Below are 14,058 nucleotides of genomic sequence, written 5' to 3'. Positions count from 1 at the left end.
GAGAAGACACTGTTTTAGGGTTCATAGTTACGACGTCTAAATAAATGCTGAAATTAGGTCTTGCTGCCATCTCTGCTTCATCTGGAACTAACATTTTGATGAATATGTGGATGATTGGAAGTGTATTTCTTATCAACACTAACTGCTGTCAATAGCCTGCAAAGGCTATGAGAATCCTTTGGCAGAGGGGCCCCTATTAATACTAACCCAGAATGGTGGGGGAGGGGGGCAACGGAAACTCTGCATCATTCTCAATGGACATCACACATGACCAAGCCAAATCCCACATTTATAATAGCCCTCCTGAAATGCTGCTCACAAATTAAGGGTGCAACGTCTGATATAAGTACGATGGATAATTCAAACACAGAGTAATTCAAATACTTCGCCACCGGGGTCATCAAGACACAGGAAATGCGCTCTCTAAAAGGCATGCTGATCGATGCAGCACTTCAGCTCTCATTGAGGCTTCAGAGGCTCCGTCAACATTCAGCTGGCAAACTCAGGGGTATAAGTAGAGATTCTGCGTGAAAGAGAAACACCTTAACAGAGGGTAGTGTTTTGAAAGCGTCACGATAGCCTACAAAATCAGAAAATATGATTGTTCTCATGGCAAGTTGTCTTGTCAGACCAGACAGAGGTGAAGTTCAGGTCCCAGGTCCCTCCTACTGTCTGCATCTCAGTTCTGATTTCTCTGTGAGCACCTACTTATCACACACCCACACAGATGCGTATCTCCATGAGAATATGCAAAACTTTATAGGGGCAGTGCACTCAATACTCACACAGGGGAAAAACTAGGGAAGAAATCCTTCCATTTCCACATTAATCCTCCCCCACAAAAAAACCCTACCATACAGAGCACTGACTTACCCAAACCAGCAATTTGCATTACAGAAAGAGAACTTTCGTTGTAAAAGAGCTGACTTGTTTCTTTTTTGTCTGAAATGTATATTTTATTAACAACAAAGATAAGCTAAAGTCCAGGCAGAATGAATAAACCTTCCCAGGTGATTCTGGGAGCAATGAAGAGACTTTGTAAGTTAAAGAACCAAAACTCCAGCAGTGGGGACATAATACTAAATTATAAAAAGGGTCAAAGCTATGGGTCACAGATAGAATCTTCTAGAGTAGTGTTTCTTTATTTCTTTGCAAGAATAATAGGTGGGCTCTGCCTGTAAATTTATACAAATAAAATACCTGTACTAATTATTTACCATTTTTATTAAGATTAATTTGTTTCAAAAGATTGTTGATGCTCCAAGCTCTTGATAGGCAGAAAATGTTTGTGAGTTTTATTTTTTTCCCAGCTGTTACTCAAAATTTTCCAAATCTGTGGTTAAATATCAGCCAGGATATCCTGTTATAAAATTTTAAATAAGACAGGATAAAACAAAAAAAAATGTTTAGGAAAGAGAGACTAAAAAAAATGAAGATGGAAAGATAGCCCAGGACTAGATATGAGGATCCAAGAAACAGAAAATCCATTAATGACAAATAAGGGGTTTATTAGTTCACAGAAAAAGAAGCCCCAAGGAAGGAAACTCTAAAGTTATTAATTTAACAGCTCAAAGTCGTCAGCAACAACCCAAGTTTCTGCCATCTTCTTACTCTGTCACGATCAATTAGTGAGCTTGTTACATTTTCGTAATATGTCTATGGCTCCTGTCACCGAATATTCTTAGGCCAGTGGAAGAGAGTTGGAAAAAGTGACTATCCTTTATTTGTCTTTGTGTTTAAGAACTCAGAAGCATTTTCCGGGCGTCAGACATTGCTTCTTATCTCCCTGGCCACTTTTCGTTAACATGCCCAAACTAAAACCCATCATTGCCAAATTTCATGGGACTTGATAATTGGCTTAGAATCATATGGATTTACCAAAGCACATGGGGAAGTTTGGACATAAAGCCAGAACAAAATTTAGGCTCTGCGTTGCATGAACAAGTCTCAGTTTTACCTACATCCTCTCTAAAAATTAATGTTCCAGATCTCATACATTTCTAACAATATTAATAGAGGAAGCTGACAACCCATTTCCCAGTCTATTCGAAGACATGGGAATTCACATAGGAAGTCAATGTCTTTCCAAATGGATGCAATCTTTGACATTATCAACCCAATTTAAAGAAACTTAACTTTTGCTGTGAAGTTGAAGTTATAAAACATCAAAAAAGCAAAATGCTTGTAAATCATATGCCTGGCAAGTGATACTCATTGTGCCAGTTTGAAGGCTCAGTAGCAAAGAGAAACGTAAGCGTGGGCTTTAGATGCACAAACTCTAGACTCACACTTCTGCTCTGCAGTGGAGACGGAGATGGCCCACGAGGCTTGCAAGAGTGGATGGTTGGATGAAAGTGCCATGCAGCTGATCTCTGAAAAATGAGGTGGTTAGGGGTGCCAGCCCCAAGCAATTGAAAATCCACAGTCTGCTATGACTCTTGACTCCTCATAAAATATACTGGGCCCTTGGCATCTGGGATTCAACCAGTCACTCATTGAAAACAGTATTTTCCATCCATGGATTGAAATTAGTATTTATTCATTTATTACTCAGCCATAACAAAAGATAAAATACTGCTATTTGAACAACATGGATGGTCCTTGAGAAGTCAGACAGAAAAAGTTAAGAGCATATGATTTCACTCATATGTGAGATATAAAATTGAAAGCAATAAATAAACAAACAAAAAATCAAACAAAAATGGAGTACCACTGTAAAAAACCACTGTAGTTTGGTGGTTACCAAAGGGAAGGGGGTGCAGGGGTAGTAAAGGGTTAAGGGGGTGAGCAGTGAGGGAAGATGATTTGACGTTGGGTGGGGGGCACACAATGCAATACAGGGATGATGTATCATAGAAATGTACACTTGAAACCTATATAATCTTATTAACCAATGTCATCCCAATACACTTAACTTTTTAAAAACATAGCATTTTGATAGACAGCTGAGAATCCATGGTTGGGAAACTGTGGTTGGGAATGTGAAAATTTTTTTTCCATCTGTGGTTGGTTTGAAATCTGTAGAGAGGCCAATTGTATTTATTGAACAAATGCAGGTATGAGTGGACCCTCACAGTTTAAACTCATGTTGTTCAAGGATCAACTGTGTAATGGTTTGCTATTGTGCATCTGTTACCAGCTCAGTGGCATCACCTTTACAGACAGAAATCAAAATGAGCGTATCAACACTACAGAAATCGTCAAATGCTACAGATCAATGCCTCCTGCTACCTTTGTAAAGCTGGTTGTCAAACCTTTACCAGCAAATTACTTCATTTTCAGCTACTCTATTTCCTTAGCTGGATAATCTCAAGCACCTTCTCCAGCTATCCCCTTATTTTCTTCATCTGTTGGTACTAAAAGTCCCTACCACGACAACGAAATATGTTTTATAAAACATCTAGCCACCTGTTAGACATATCATAAATACTCAATAAATATACATTGCTATTGTTATTTCTACAGTTGTGAAAGTGAGATTTTTTTGAGGGTTGTAGTTCAATAAACAACATATGCAAACCCCGCACCTTCCAACAGCGCTTGGTCAATACTGCTAAAAGTATAGAGGTGAATACACTCAATAAGAGCATCAATAGTTCATGCTTTCAGATTGCAGTTTCAGTTTTCCTCAGAATTATAAAGAGACAATGGGAACCATTTTTCTAGATGTCCAGGTTTGGTGCCATAATCCAATTATGAGACATAACTTTGGGAATAGTAAATTGGTTTAGTTTAGATGCCATTGTTTCAATGTACTTGAAAAGGAATAGGAGACTGAGATTCATAAACACGCTAATGTGATATGCACCTGTTCAACCCCTGTTAATATTCTTCATATTCCGGTGTTTTGATTTTGACACTATGACATGCAAAAGTTGAACTTAGTCATTGGCTGTGCCTCGGTCACTGCCAGCATGTACAAATTTGGTCTGTTCCCCTGTCTCAATCACATTGTACTCCTTAGAACTGGAACTCAGATCCACCGGGTGTAAAATCCATTTGCTATGTCCATAATTAGTTATCGTTTCATCATGGACTCATTCCTTGAAGATATCTCAGGGATATTCACAGTGGGTCTGTAGGATCCCAGGTGGACTGTTCTTTCACTCTCCCGGGCGTATCAGCATCCGGGAAAACAGCATCCGTAAAACAGTCCACCCTCTTTTCAGCATCCTGGACTTTGTGTCTACTGTTTCCCCTCCCTGGACATGCTTGTCTCCCTACTCTGCACACAACTCTCATCCTTCAGATTTGCTTTAGTCTGCTCAAGCTGCCATAACAAAATACAACAGAAATTTATTTACTCATAGTTTTGGAGACTAGAAGTCCAAAACTGAAGTACCAGCATAGTTGGTTTTTGGTTAGAAAGCTCTCCTTGGTGTGAAGATGTATCTTCTTGCTGTGACCTCACATGGTCTTTTCTCTGTGTATACATGAGGCTAGGGGGGTAAAAATGAGACTAAGTGAAAGAGAGGGAGGGAGAGAGAGACAGACAGACAGAAAGAATATGATGCCTCATGTCTTTTCCTCTTCTTATAAGGACGACACCAGTCCTATGGGATTCAGGTCCTATGGCTTGTGATTACTTGTAAATTGTAATCATCTGTCTCTTTGTGTCTCAAGGATAAGACAATGAACTCCTTCAGGGCATAGACCAAATCTTCATCTTATATTCTCAGGACTAACACAGTATCAGTGATAACAACATAGTACCAGATGTTTAATAAATATGCTTAAATGCATGAGTGAATAAATTATTGAGAAAATGAATTAACCTTGAGCAGGAAGTGTAATATTTCTTCCTGGTTTATTTTAAAGAAAAAAAATTGAGTTGCTGGTTAGTAACAACCTAAATATCACCAGTAAAGCAAAGTTAAAAATCAATTGCAACATATGTCAAAGAATAAAGAACTAAGACGGCAAAGCAAACGGAAATTTGATTTGGGGTCTCTGAGGCTTCAGATCTGGGAGTCACAGATCCAGTAGTAAACTGAAATGTGCCCTGGAGAAGACAAAGAAAGCTAGAGTTTATAAAGTCAAAAGCCACGAGTTGTTTTTGAAATTTCTCTATTGGCTGACACAGACTTCTGGGGAACGGTGGGTTGGTAAGGTCCTGGCAGATGTTGGCATGCAAACAGGGAAGTAAGATCTAGACTGTAGCCTTACAGGGAGAACAAAAACAAAACATGGTCAAATCTCAGGTCTTGTCCAGGTGTGGATATGAGTAAGCCCGACTTCCCCAATGGCTTCCCAACTCTGTGTCAGGTCGGGCTTTTTGAGATCAGTGACTCCAGTTTTGCTGTCCACACATGCATAAAAGGGGGACTATTACAAAGTCATTGAAAATGGGACATTGGAAATAAACTCACATGAACTAAGTGCATTTTATAATATTAAGGGCATTTTATAAAATAATATATACATTTTGTCTGTTACATATATAGAAATGAAATTGAAAGCAAAAGCACCAAAATGTTAATAGCAGTTTTTCTGTATAATGATATACAGTGTGCTTTTCCTCCCACACTTTGTTATTTTTTCTTCGCTTTTATGAGTTCTATTATAAACATGTTTTACTCTTGTAAAAATTGAGTTGCTGTGAGAACCCATTTGATACTGTAGTTTATAAACTTGAAATCAAACTAATAAATATAGATGTCTGATTCTTCAGGTTTCCAACAGCTGCCTGAAAATCAAGCTGGAAATTAGGAGTTTGTAGTAACCCATGACTGTATGCAGCTAAGCAAAGCAAGTTAGCAGAAGAGTAAAGGGCTGAAGGAGTTGAGGATGTGAGACACCAATGCTATCTGGCATGGATAGAAACAAAAGTGAAATGCCTTGAGATGGGAAAATAATACTGAAAGAAAAGGAAAGACTTGAAAAACTGACAATGCTAATGAATTTTTTCTTTTGAGATGAGGCAGCAAAGCCCAGAGTGTGGCTGTGGTAGTAGGATGTTGACTAGAGAAGACAATAAGGCTGCCACAGTCATCCAGGATCTCAGAGGATGGAGCGCCAGACACACCATCCTCGTGGACATGCAGGTCCTTTGAGAAAACAGCAGGGCACAGTAAGGATCCTAAGTCCCCAGTGGACGCAAGGGGTGAAGGGGTGACAAGAAAGAGAGGGTAGGCGCGGCCTCAGCAGCGCACAGGAAGTGACCACAGCGGGGGACAGATGAGAATGGCAGTACTGCCTCCAAGTTTGGGTTCTCAGAATGTTTCTTTCTTAAATTAAAAAAAAATTAAAAACCTCTTTGATTTTTAACATTTTTAATTATCATCACTCCTTACAAAATTTGTTCAGATGTAACCAATTTTCCTGTGGTCCCTTTATGATTACTTAGCTTCTGAAGGCGAAGAGGTTATAGTATCAGTTAATTTACTCCCCTGCTGTCATTACAGTGATTAATGACTGGCCATACGGAGAAGTGTGCTTTCAATTTTTTTTCTCATTAAATTGTGCAGGGAATGTTGACAGTGCCAATTGTACCTTAATAGGCATTTCAGGTTTAAGAATATTTGAGAGCCATTCAGTGGATGGTTGCTCCAGTGAGTAGATTTCAAATTATGTGAAATTGGTTTTATGTTAAAAGTGCAAGAGTTTGTCCTAAAAATGCATTAGTTGTATTAAATGGTTTAGAGTCTTCATTTCCTTTGGATAGAGACAGCAGGCCTTTTGGCTAAGGACGGAATATAAGACCGCACTCACTGCCTGCTCCATGTCCTAGGATAGTGCAAAGTAATTCTCTGAGGTGCTAGGCATCTATCCGTGCCCAGGTGGTAAAATGTAGGCAGGGGCTGCGGTGAGTGAATAAGCATAGACGTAGTTCCACTCAGAGGATGGGCATCAGGGAAGAGACGGTACTACTGGTTAGAGCTCCCACTAACATGTTCTTTAGGTAAAACCCATCTGCGCATGACATCTTCCTCACTGACATTCCGAGCATCTCAGTGATCTTTCCTGGGGTGTCTTATTCCAGCAGAGGGACTTGAACTTCAAGAGCCAGGAAGCAGAAGCAGTCAGTCCTCTTAAAGGCTTAGCTCAGAATGGGCACAGTGCCATTTCTGACCATATTATATTGGTCAAATCAGTCTCATGAAGCCCAGACTCAAGAAGGGGAGTAGCACATGTGTGTACATAGGGAAGGAAGTGCTGGCAGCAGCCAGGTCTCCTGAGAAATCTTACACAAGAGGGTGAAGTGTAGGAGTGTCATAAGAAGGGTACGAATAATAATTCTTAACAGATTGAGAAAGGAGTTAGAAAATTACTTACATATACCTGTGGCTTGATAAAAGCAAACATTGACTTTGTGGTGAGATTTAAAAATGATTATATATTGAAGTCCTTAGCACTGTACTTCAGAATATGACTATATTTGGAGACAGGGCCTTTAAAGCGGTAATTAAGGTGCGATGAGGTCATTTGGGTGGACATTAATCCAGTATAACTGGCATCCTTATAAAAAGAGGAAATTATGACCTAGAAACACAGACCAAGGAAATAACATGTGAGGACACAGGGAGAAGGCAGCCACCTGCAAACCCATAAGAGGTCTCAGAAGAAACCAAATATGCTGCACCTTGACCTTGGACTTCTAGCCTCCAGAACTGTGAGAAAATAAATCTGTTTTTTAAGGCACCCAGTTTGTGGAACTTGGTGATGGCAGCCCTACTATAATCAGTATCCTCAAGACACAATTCCACGGAAGGTGTGGATACATAAAAAGAGGTTTCTAGTATCTGTAACAGGGGTAGACAGACACAGGATTCCATAGGGACATGTAAAATGCATATGGTATTCTCTTAGTTTATATTTTTCATTAGCATGTCTCCTTGCTTTTTCTGATGGTAAAATGAGACATTCTATATAAAACACTGAAGTATAATAAATGCTCACTATATAATAGGTTTTTTTAGATACTTCCTTCATGCCTATTGTATACATATATGTTTTTCTCCTTCTACCCATGGAAGAACAAGTAGAAAGCCAGAGTGGAAAAGTTTGAGAAGAACTCCACTGGCTACACACCAGAGCTGTGGTGGAGGCCCGGCAGCGGCAGCTTTAGGTCACTTTGAAGAAAAGCCATTTACAACCAGACGGCTGCTACTTCTGAAGTCCAGTAAAGCTGCGCATGTGGTCGAGGATGGTTCTGATGATAACTGGAAACCATTCTGGCCCATTTCATTGTGCTCAAGTTAAAAAGAATCTTCTCACGATTAGTTTAAGCTATGATTGAGAGCAAAGATTAGTAAATAGGATTTCTCATTATTTTTATACAGTAATCTATGAAAATATAATGTCTAAGCAAATATTAATGGCTATTGATAGATTTTATTTAATCAAGGTTTCTAAATGATGAAAAGTTTATTGAAAAGAGTTCATGCCAAAGGGAACTTGAGAAATCTTCCTGGAAATGGTAATTCTAATAAAAATAAGGAAGCATGAATGCATATTACTCATCAAGGAGTTATTTATATTTCTGATTTATTATTTTAATTAAACATTATTTGTTAATAAAAATCATGACTCAAGGCAGATAAATAGTATTTAGATTGTAGGTAAGCAAAATGTTACATCAGGCTCCATGATTCCTTGCAGAAAGACAGGCCCATGGTCATGTGTGTGTATGTGTGTATACAATGTTATTGTAGGCAGTATTTACAAAGATAATGCTAGGAATAAAAATATCCTTGAATAATCTATATATCTGTTGGACTCACTCCAGTAATCTGTCTGAAAAATAAAGAATATCAAACACAGAAAAACTAAACAGCATTTGGGGCCTCTACAATTCCAAGAGAATCCGAGAAAAGTGAAAGTATTCTGTAAAAGCTCCTCTAATACACTTGGAACCAGAACAACCTTGCTGTACTTATATTATACCAGCTTCTCTCACCCATCTGTTCCATAAATGACCCCGTGGAGGGAAGTTCAGAATGGTCATTTATCTACAAAGCCCACCCTCTTTATTAAATACAAATGAATTCCCCAGTTTCCGCACTTTAAAAGGCAATGCAGATGGCAGCGCCTAGTTAGGTTTCAGGCATGACTGAGGTCGTGTGCACTTTTCGCTCACACTGCTGTTCCTTTGGCTTGTGTTCAGCACTCCTGCCTCAGCCCAGGATTCCACCTCTAGGAAATAGTTCACATGGTCCTCAGCACATGCTGCTTTTATTCTGGCAGAAATTGTCCCTCTATGCCACAATGTACAGCATCAAATACAGTCTCGGGTTTGCTGGAGGGACAGATAAAACCCGTGTTCTCAATTGATCCCCAGAGTTGGGAATCATACCTTAGTCATCAAACGCCCTCCCCAAATTACATTCGCAAGTGCCTTGTATGTGTGTACGCACCTGATAACGCCTCTACAGTGGGAGGTAGGTGCTGGGTGTTCCACGTGTGAGGGCTGCACCCAGTACAATAGTTAGGTCTTCTTGAACAACATAAATTACAACACTTATTTAAACCTTCTATATTATTATAACTTAATTTGCACTCCCAAGGTTTGGTGATACCAAATTAAGGAAGTAGTCATTAGTTTACTAATACCTTAGAAGTTCTTAATTGCAAAAAAACAGCGTTTGACCATGGTTACTATTATAAGAAGGATATAGGATAGATCATAGAGTCAACCTTAAAGTAAGAGCACTAAGCTTGGGGAAAAGACATAATGCAAGAGACCAGAGAACATAGGTCTTGTCAGAGAGAAAGTCCAGTTTAGCAGATGTACCTTCAACAGCATATGCATAGCCACTGCCACTGTTTGAGTCTCATCTTCTGTCTCCATGAGTACTTCTACATGCCCTTTTGTTGTTTTATTTTATCTTCCTTCCAGGTACCAAACAGGAGGCTCTAACTGACTGATCCTAGTTCACATGCCACTGGCTGCCAGGGAGGAGACAGAGAGGGTTTAACTGTCTGGCTTGGTTTCTACTTTGGAAGATGGAGAATTTCAATACAAGAAGGAGGTTCAGATGCTTGGTAGCCAGATAATGAAACTTCAACAAAGACCCTTCTTTCAAATTAATAAAAGTGTGTTAATTTTAGTATCACTTAAAAAAACTTTAGCTGATCTGACATGATCCCATTCACCAAAATAATTGTTTTTCACTAAATATGTATATCAGTCAAATTCATCATGATTTACCCAAAATTTTATTAATGATATAATGGAAAAGTAAAGAATATGCCTTGTAATCTCATCCCAGGGGATGTATTACAGCTGTTGTTAAGCTTCATTTATTGAGAAATTACTGTATTCCAGTGCTGGGCTAGGTAATTTATATGCCTCATTTATTTAGTTCTCATAAGGACCTTGCAAACTTTGTATCATTCACTCCATTTCCTATGTGGAGAAAATGAGGTTCATAAAGGTATAAAGTGGTCTCAAAGTCATTAAGCTGTTTCTGTGTGGAGCAAGGACTAGAATCTGGAATTTCCTTCCTTCCATCCTTCTTCCTTCCTTCCTTTCTCTTTTATTTCTTCTACACCAAAGACCTTGTTCTTAGTATTATCACCACTTGTGTGTCTAATCAGCAGTGTAAAAGCCCATGAACATTACCTTCATAAAAAAATCTATTTTTTAATTAAAATATGTATTCGGTCGCCAGCATCATGAATTCTCTGTAAGACAGACTGATTGGCTTTTAAAAGAAAAAAAAGCAATTGTAACAGTGGGAAATTGTAACATATCCCACCATTCTTTTGATATTGTTTCTATAAATGCCGACTCTGACCAATATGTAGCTTATAGATAAACAGCATATTTGTATAAGAGTCCTAAGAACTAACTACAAAAGATACCGACTCTCTGACCTTCAGTCATCCCAGCTCTGGGAGATTTACTGACATTCAACTGTAAAACCAGGATGACAAAAACCAGGATGATGCACCCCAGACCATTGCTTGACCAGCTTCGAGGTCATGATTTGAACAGGTTGTGCTGGTGTGCATGTAGAAAACTTTTCAAACCCCTCCTCTTGATTGCACTGTTCTGCTTCCCCGCTCCCTCCTTACAAAGTTCTCTGCCTGCACTGAGATGTTAAGATGGGCTTTGGGACAAGAGTCCCCCATTTTCTCAGTTTGCTGGCATTTGAATAAACCTCTTTCCTTCTCACTGGCACCTGTCTCAAGAGGCTGGCTTTTGTGGTGGCAGACAGTCGGGCCTGTGTTTGGTCACACTGTGATATTACAATTTATAATGATGACTATTTATTTGGTCTTAGGTCTCATTTCAGGCACAGAACTTCTAATACCCTTAGAATTTTCTAAGTGGTGAGAGCAATAAAAGTGTATTTTATTATGTTAATGAGGTGACCTTTGGAACTCACCTGTGGATGGCAGCTGGTTGTCGGGAGAACCAACCATGTGGTTAGAAGGTTGGAATTTTCAGTCCCACTCCTCCTCACTCCTCCAGGGAGAAAAGAGGCTAGAAGTTGAGCTAGTTGCTAAATGGCCAATGGTATAATCAATTACGCCTATGTAATAAAGCTCCCATACAAATCCAAAAGGGGGAGTTTCAGAGCTTGGTGAACAGGTGGGGATTGGGAGGAGTGATAAGATCATAGAGGCCTGGAAGCTCTGTGCCCTTTTCCCATGCTTTGCCCTACACATCTCTTCCATCTGAATGTTCACCTATTTCCTTTATCATACCCTTTTGAAATAAACTAGTAATCTGGTAAGTAGAATGTTTATCTGAGTTCTTTGAGCTACTCTAGCTAGTTCATCAAACCCAAGAAAGGGTTATGGGAATCTCTAATATATAGCCAGTCACTCAAGGTCAAAATTACAGCCAGCAACATGAACTTGGGACTGGCGTCTGAAGTGGGCTCATTGGAGGTGAGTGAACAGTATTGTAGGATTGTTCACCTGTGTAATCCAGTGCTATAGCTGGGTATATTGGGTCTGAATTGAGTTAATTCTTGTGCACCTTTCTGGTGTCCATGACTTGCTGCTGGTGGTGTGGAAGCTTTTCCTTCCATCCGCACATGGAAATTTGGGTCCCAGAAAATCCATTTAAAATCATTTCAGACTTCTACTCAAACAGGAAAATTGATTTCCAAAGCTGTAGATCTCTGATTGTGTCACTGAGACACAGAATAGAATCTACAGTGCTCTTTAAGAAAGAAAAAAACAGGAAATCGTCCATGTGGTTATACAGTTGGCATTCATCACTGGGAACCAGAACAGAGTACAAAAGCATCTGTCATCAAATGTTGCTAAGGCCACTGCCCTAGTTAAACTGTTGTGAACTGGGGCACTTGAGTCTGAGTAATTCAGGACTTTTATTTTCAGCACATGGCCCCAATCATTCCTGTAGAAATGAAGGCCATCTCTTGACTCCAAATGTGCCATTTACCCTTAGCACATAATCTGTAATTTTCACCCTACCAGTAAAGACAGAAAACTAGAAAAATGTTACATTCTCAGATAAAAAGAAGTTGAAAGCATTTGAGCAACAGGGAAAGTGGAAAAGTTTGCCAGGGTCTATTAACTAGAAAAAGATACATTTCCAGTTGTACATCCTAATTGTGCTTCCTTTCACTTTATCATTTATTCTGTAACACACCCTATTGTTCATCAATAAATGTCACAGTTTATTCAAAAAGAAAAATACAAATCTAAATAATGTAAACATTATTTTAAATGAGGAAAATGACCTATATTTTGTGAGATTTTTCTATCCAAATGCTAACTAGGTCTGAATGTGCATTGCTTATTTCAACTAGAGTTCAGAAAGGTAACCAAGGAGTGACTTAATTATCACTTCAGTCCCCTTAGGATAAAAGGCTTAGATGTAAGTTGTGAAACCATAAAAATCCTAGAAGAAAACATAGGCAGTAAAATCTCAAACATCTCTCATAGTAATATTTTGGTCGATATGTCTCCAAGGATAAGGAAAACAAAGGAAAAAATAAACAAATGAGACCACGACAAACTAAAAAGCTTCTGCATAGCAAAAGAAACCATCAACAAAATGAAAAAGTAACCCACTGTATGGGAGAACATATTTGCCAATGATACATCTGATAAGGCCTTAATTTCTAAAATATGTAAAGGACTTATACAACTCAACACCAGGAAGACAAACAATCCAATTTAAAATGGGCAAAAGACCTGTATAGATGAAAAATGCTCAATGTCACTAATTACCAGAGAATTGCAAATAAAAACCACAATGAGATATCATCTCAACCTGCCAAATGGCTATCATTAATAAATCAACAAGTGCTGGTGAGAACAGAGAAAAGGTAACCCCAGTGCACTGTTGGTGGGAATGCAGACTGGTGCAGCCACGCATGAAAACAGTATGGAGTTCCCTCAGAAAATTAAATATGGAACTGCCCTTTGACTCAGTGATCTCACCTCTTGGAATGTATCCTAAGAATCGCAAAACACTAATGTGAAAGAATATGTGCATCCCTATGTTTATAGCAGCATTTATAATAGCCAAGATCTGGAACACCCGAAGTGCCCAACAGTAGATGAGTGAAGAAAAAAACAGTTGTACATTTACATAATGAAATACTATGCAGCCATAAAAAGAAGGAACACTTACCTTTTCTGACAGTATGGATGGACCTGGAGAGTATTCTGCCAAGTAAAATAAGTCAGTTGATGAAAAAAAGGTACTATATGATCTCACTTATATGTGGAGTCTAATGAACAAAATAAGCTGATGAACAAAATAGAAATAGAAGCATGGACATGTGGAACAGATTGACAGTTGTCAGCAGGTAGGGGGAGGAATGGCTAGATGAGAGAAGGTGAAGGGATCAGCCAAAGAACATGTACGGCACAGACACAGACAACAGTGTGGTGATGGCCAGAGGGAAAGGGAAGGTGGGGGCTGGGTGGAGGTGGGCAAGGAAGGGAGAAATGGGGACATGTAGAATAGTGTCAACAATAGAAATAAAAACAAAACCAAGCAAAACCAATTTAGATTCTCCTTCTGTCTTCTTATGGTATTATTTTCCCTAGCAGGTAAAGTTTTTTTTCTTTTTTTGGCTCTCTCTGATATTGTCCAAGGTCAAGGGGAAAGGATAAATCTGAGTG

Source organism: Desmodus rotundus, chromosome 4 (assembly GCF_022682495.2).
Source record: "Desmodus rotundus isolate HL8 chromosome 4, HLdesRot8A.1, whole genome shotgun sequence".
Taxonomy (NCBI): domain Eukaryota; kingdom Metazoa; phylum Chordata; class Mammalia; order Chiroptera; family Phyllostomidae; genus Desmodus; species Desmodus rotundus.
This window is presented reverse-complemented; position numbering follows the sequence as displayed.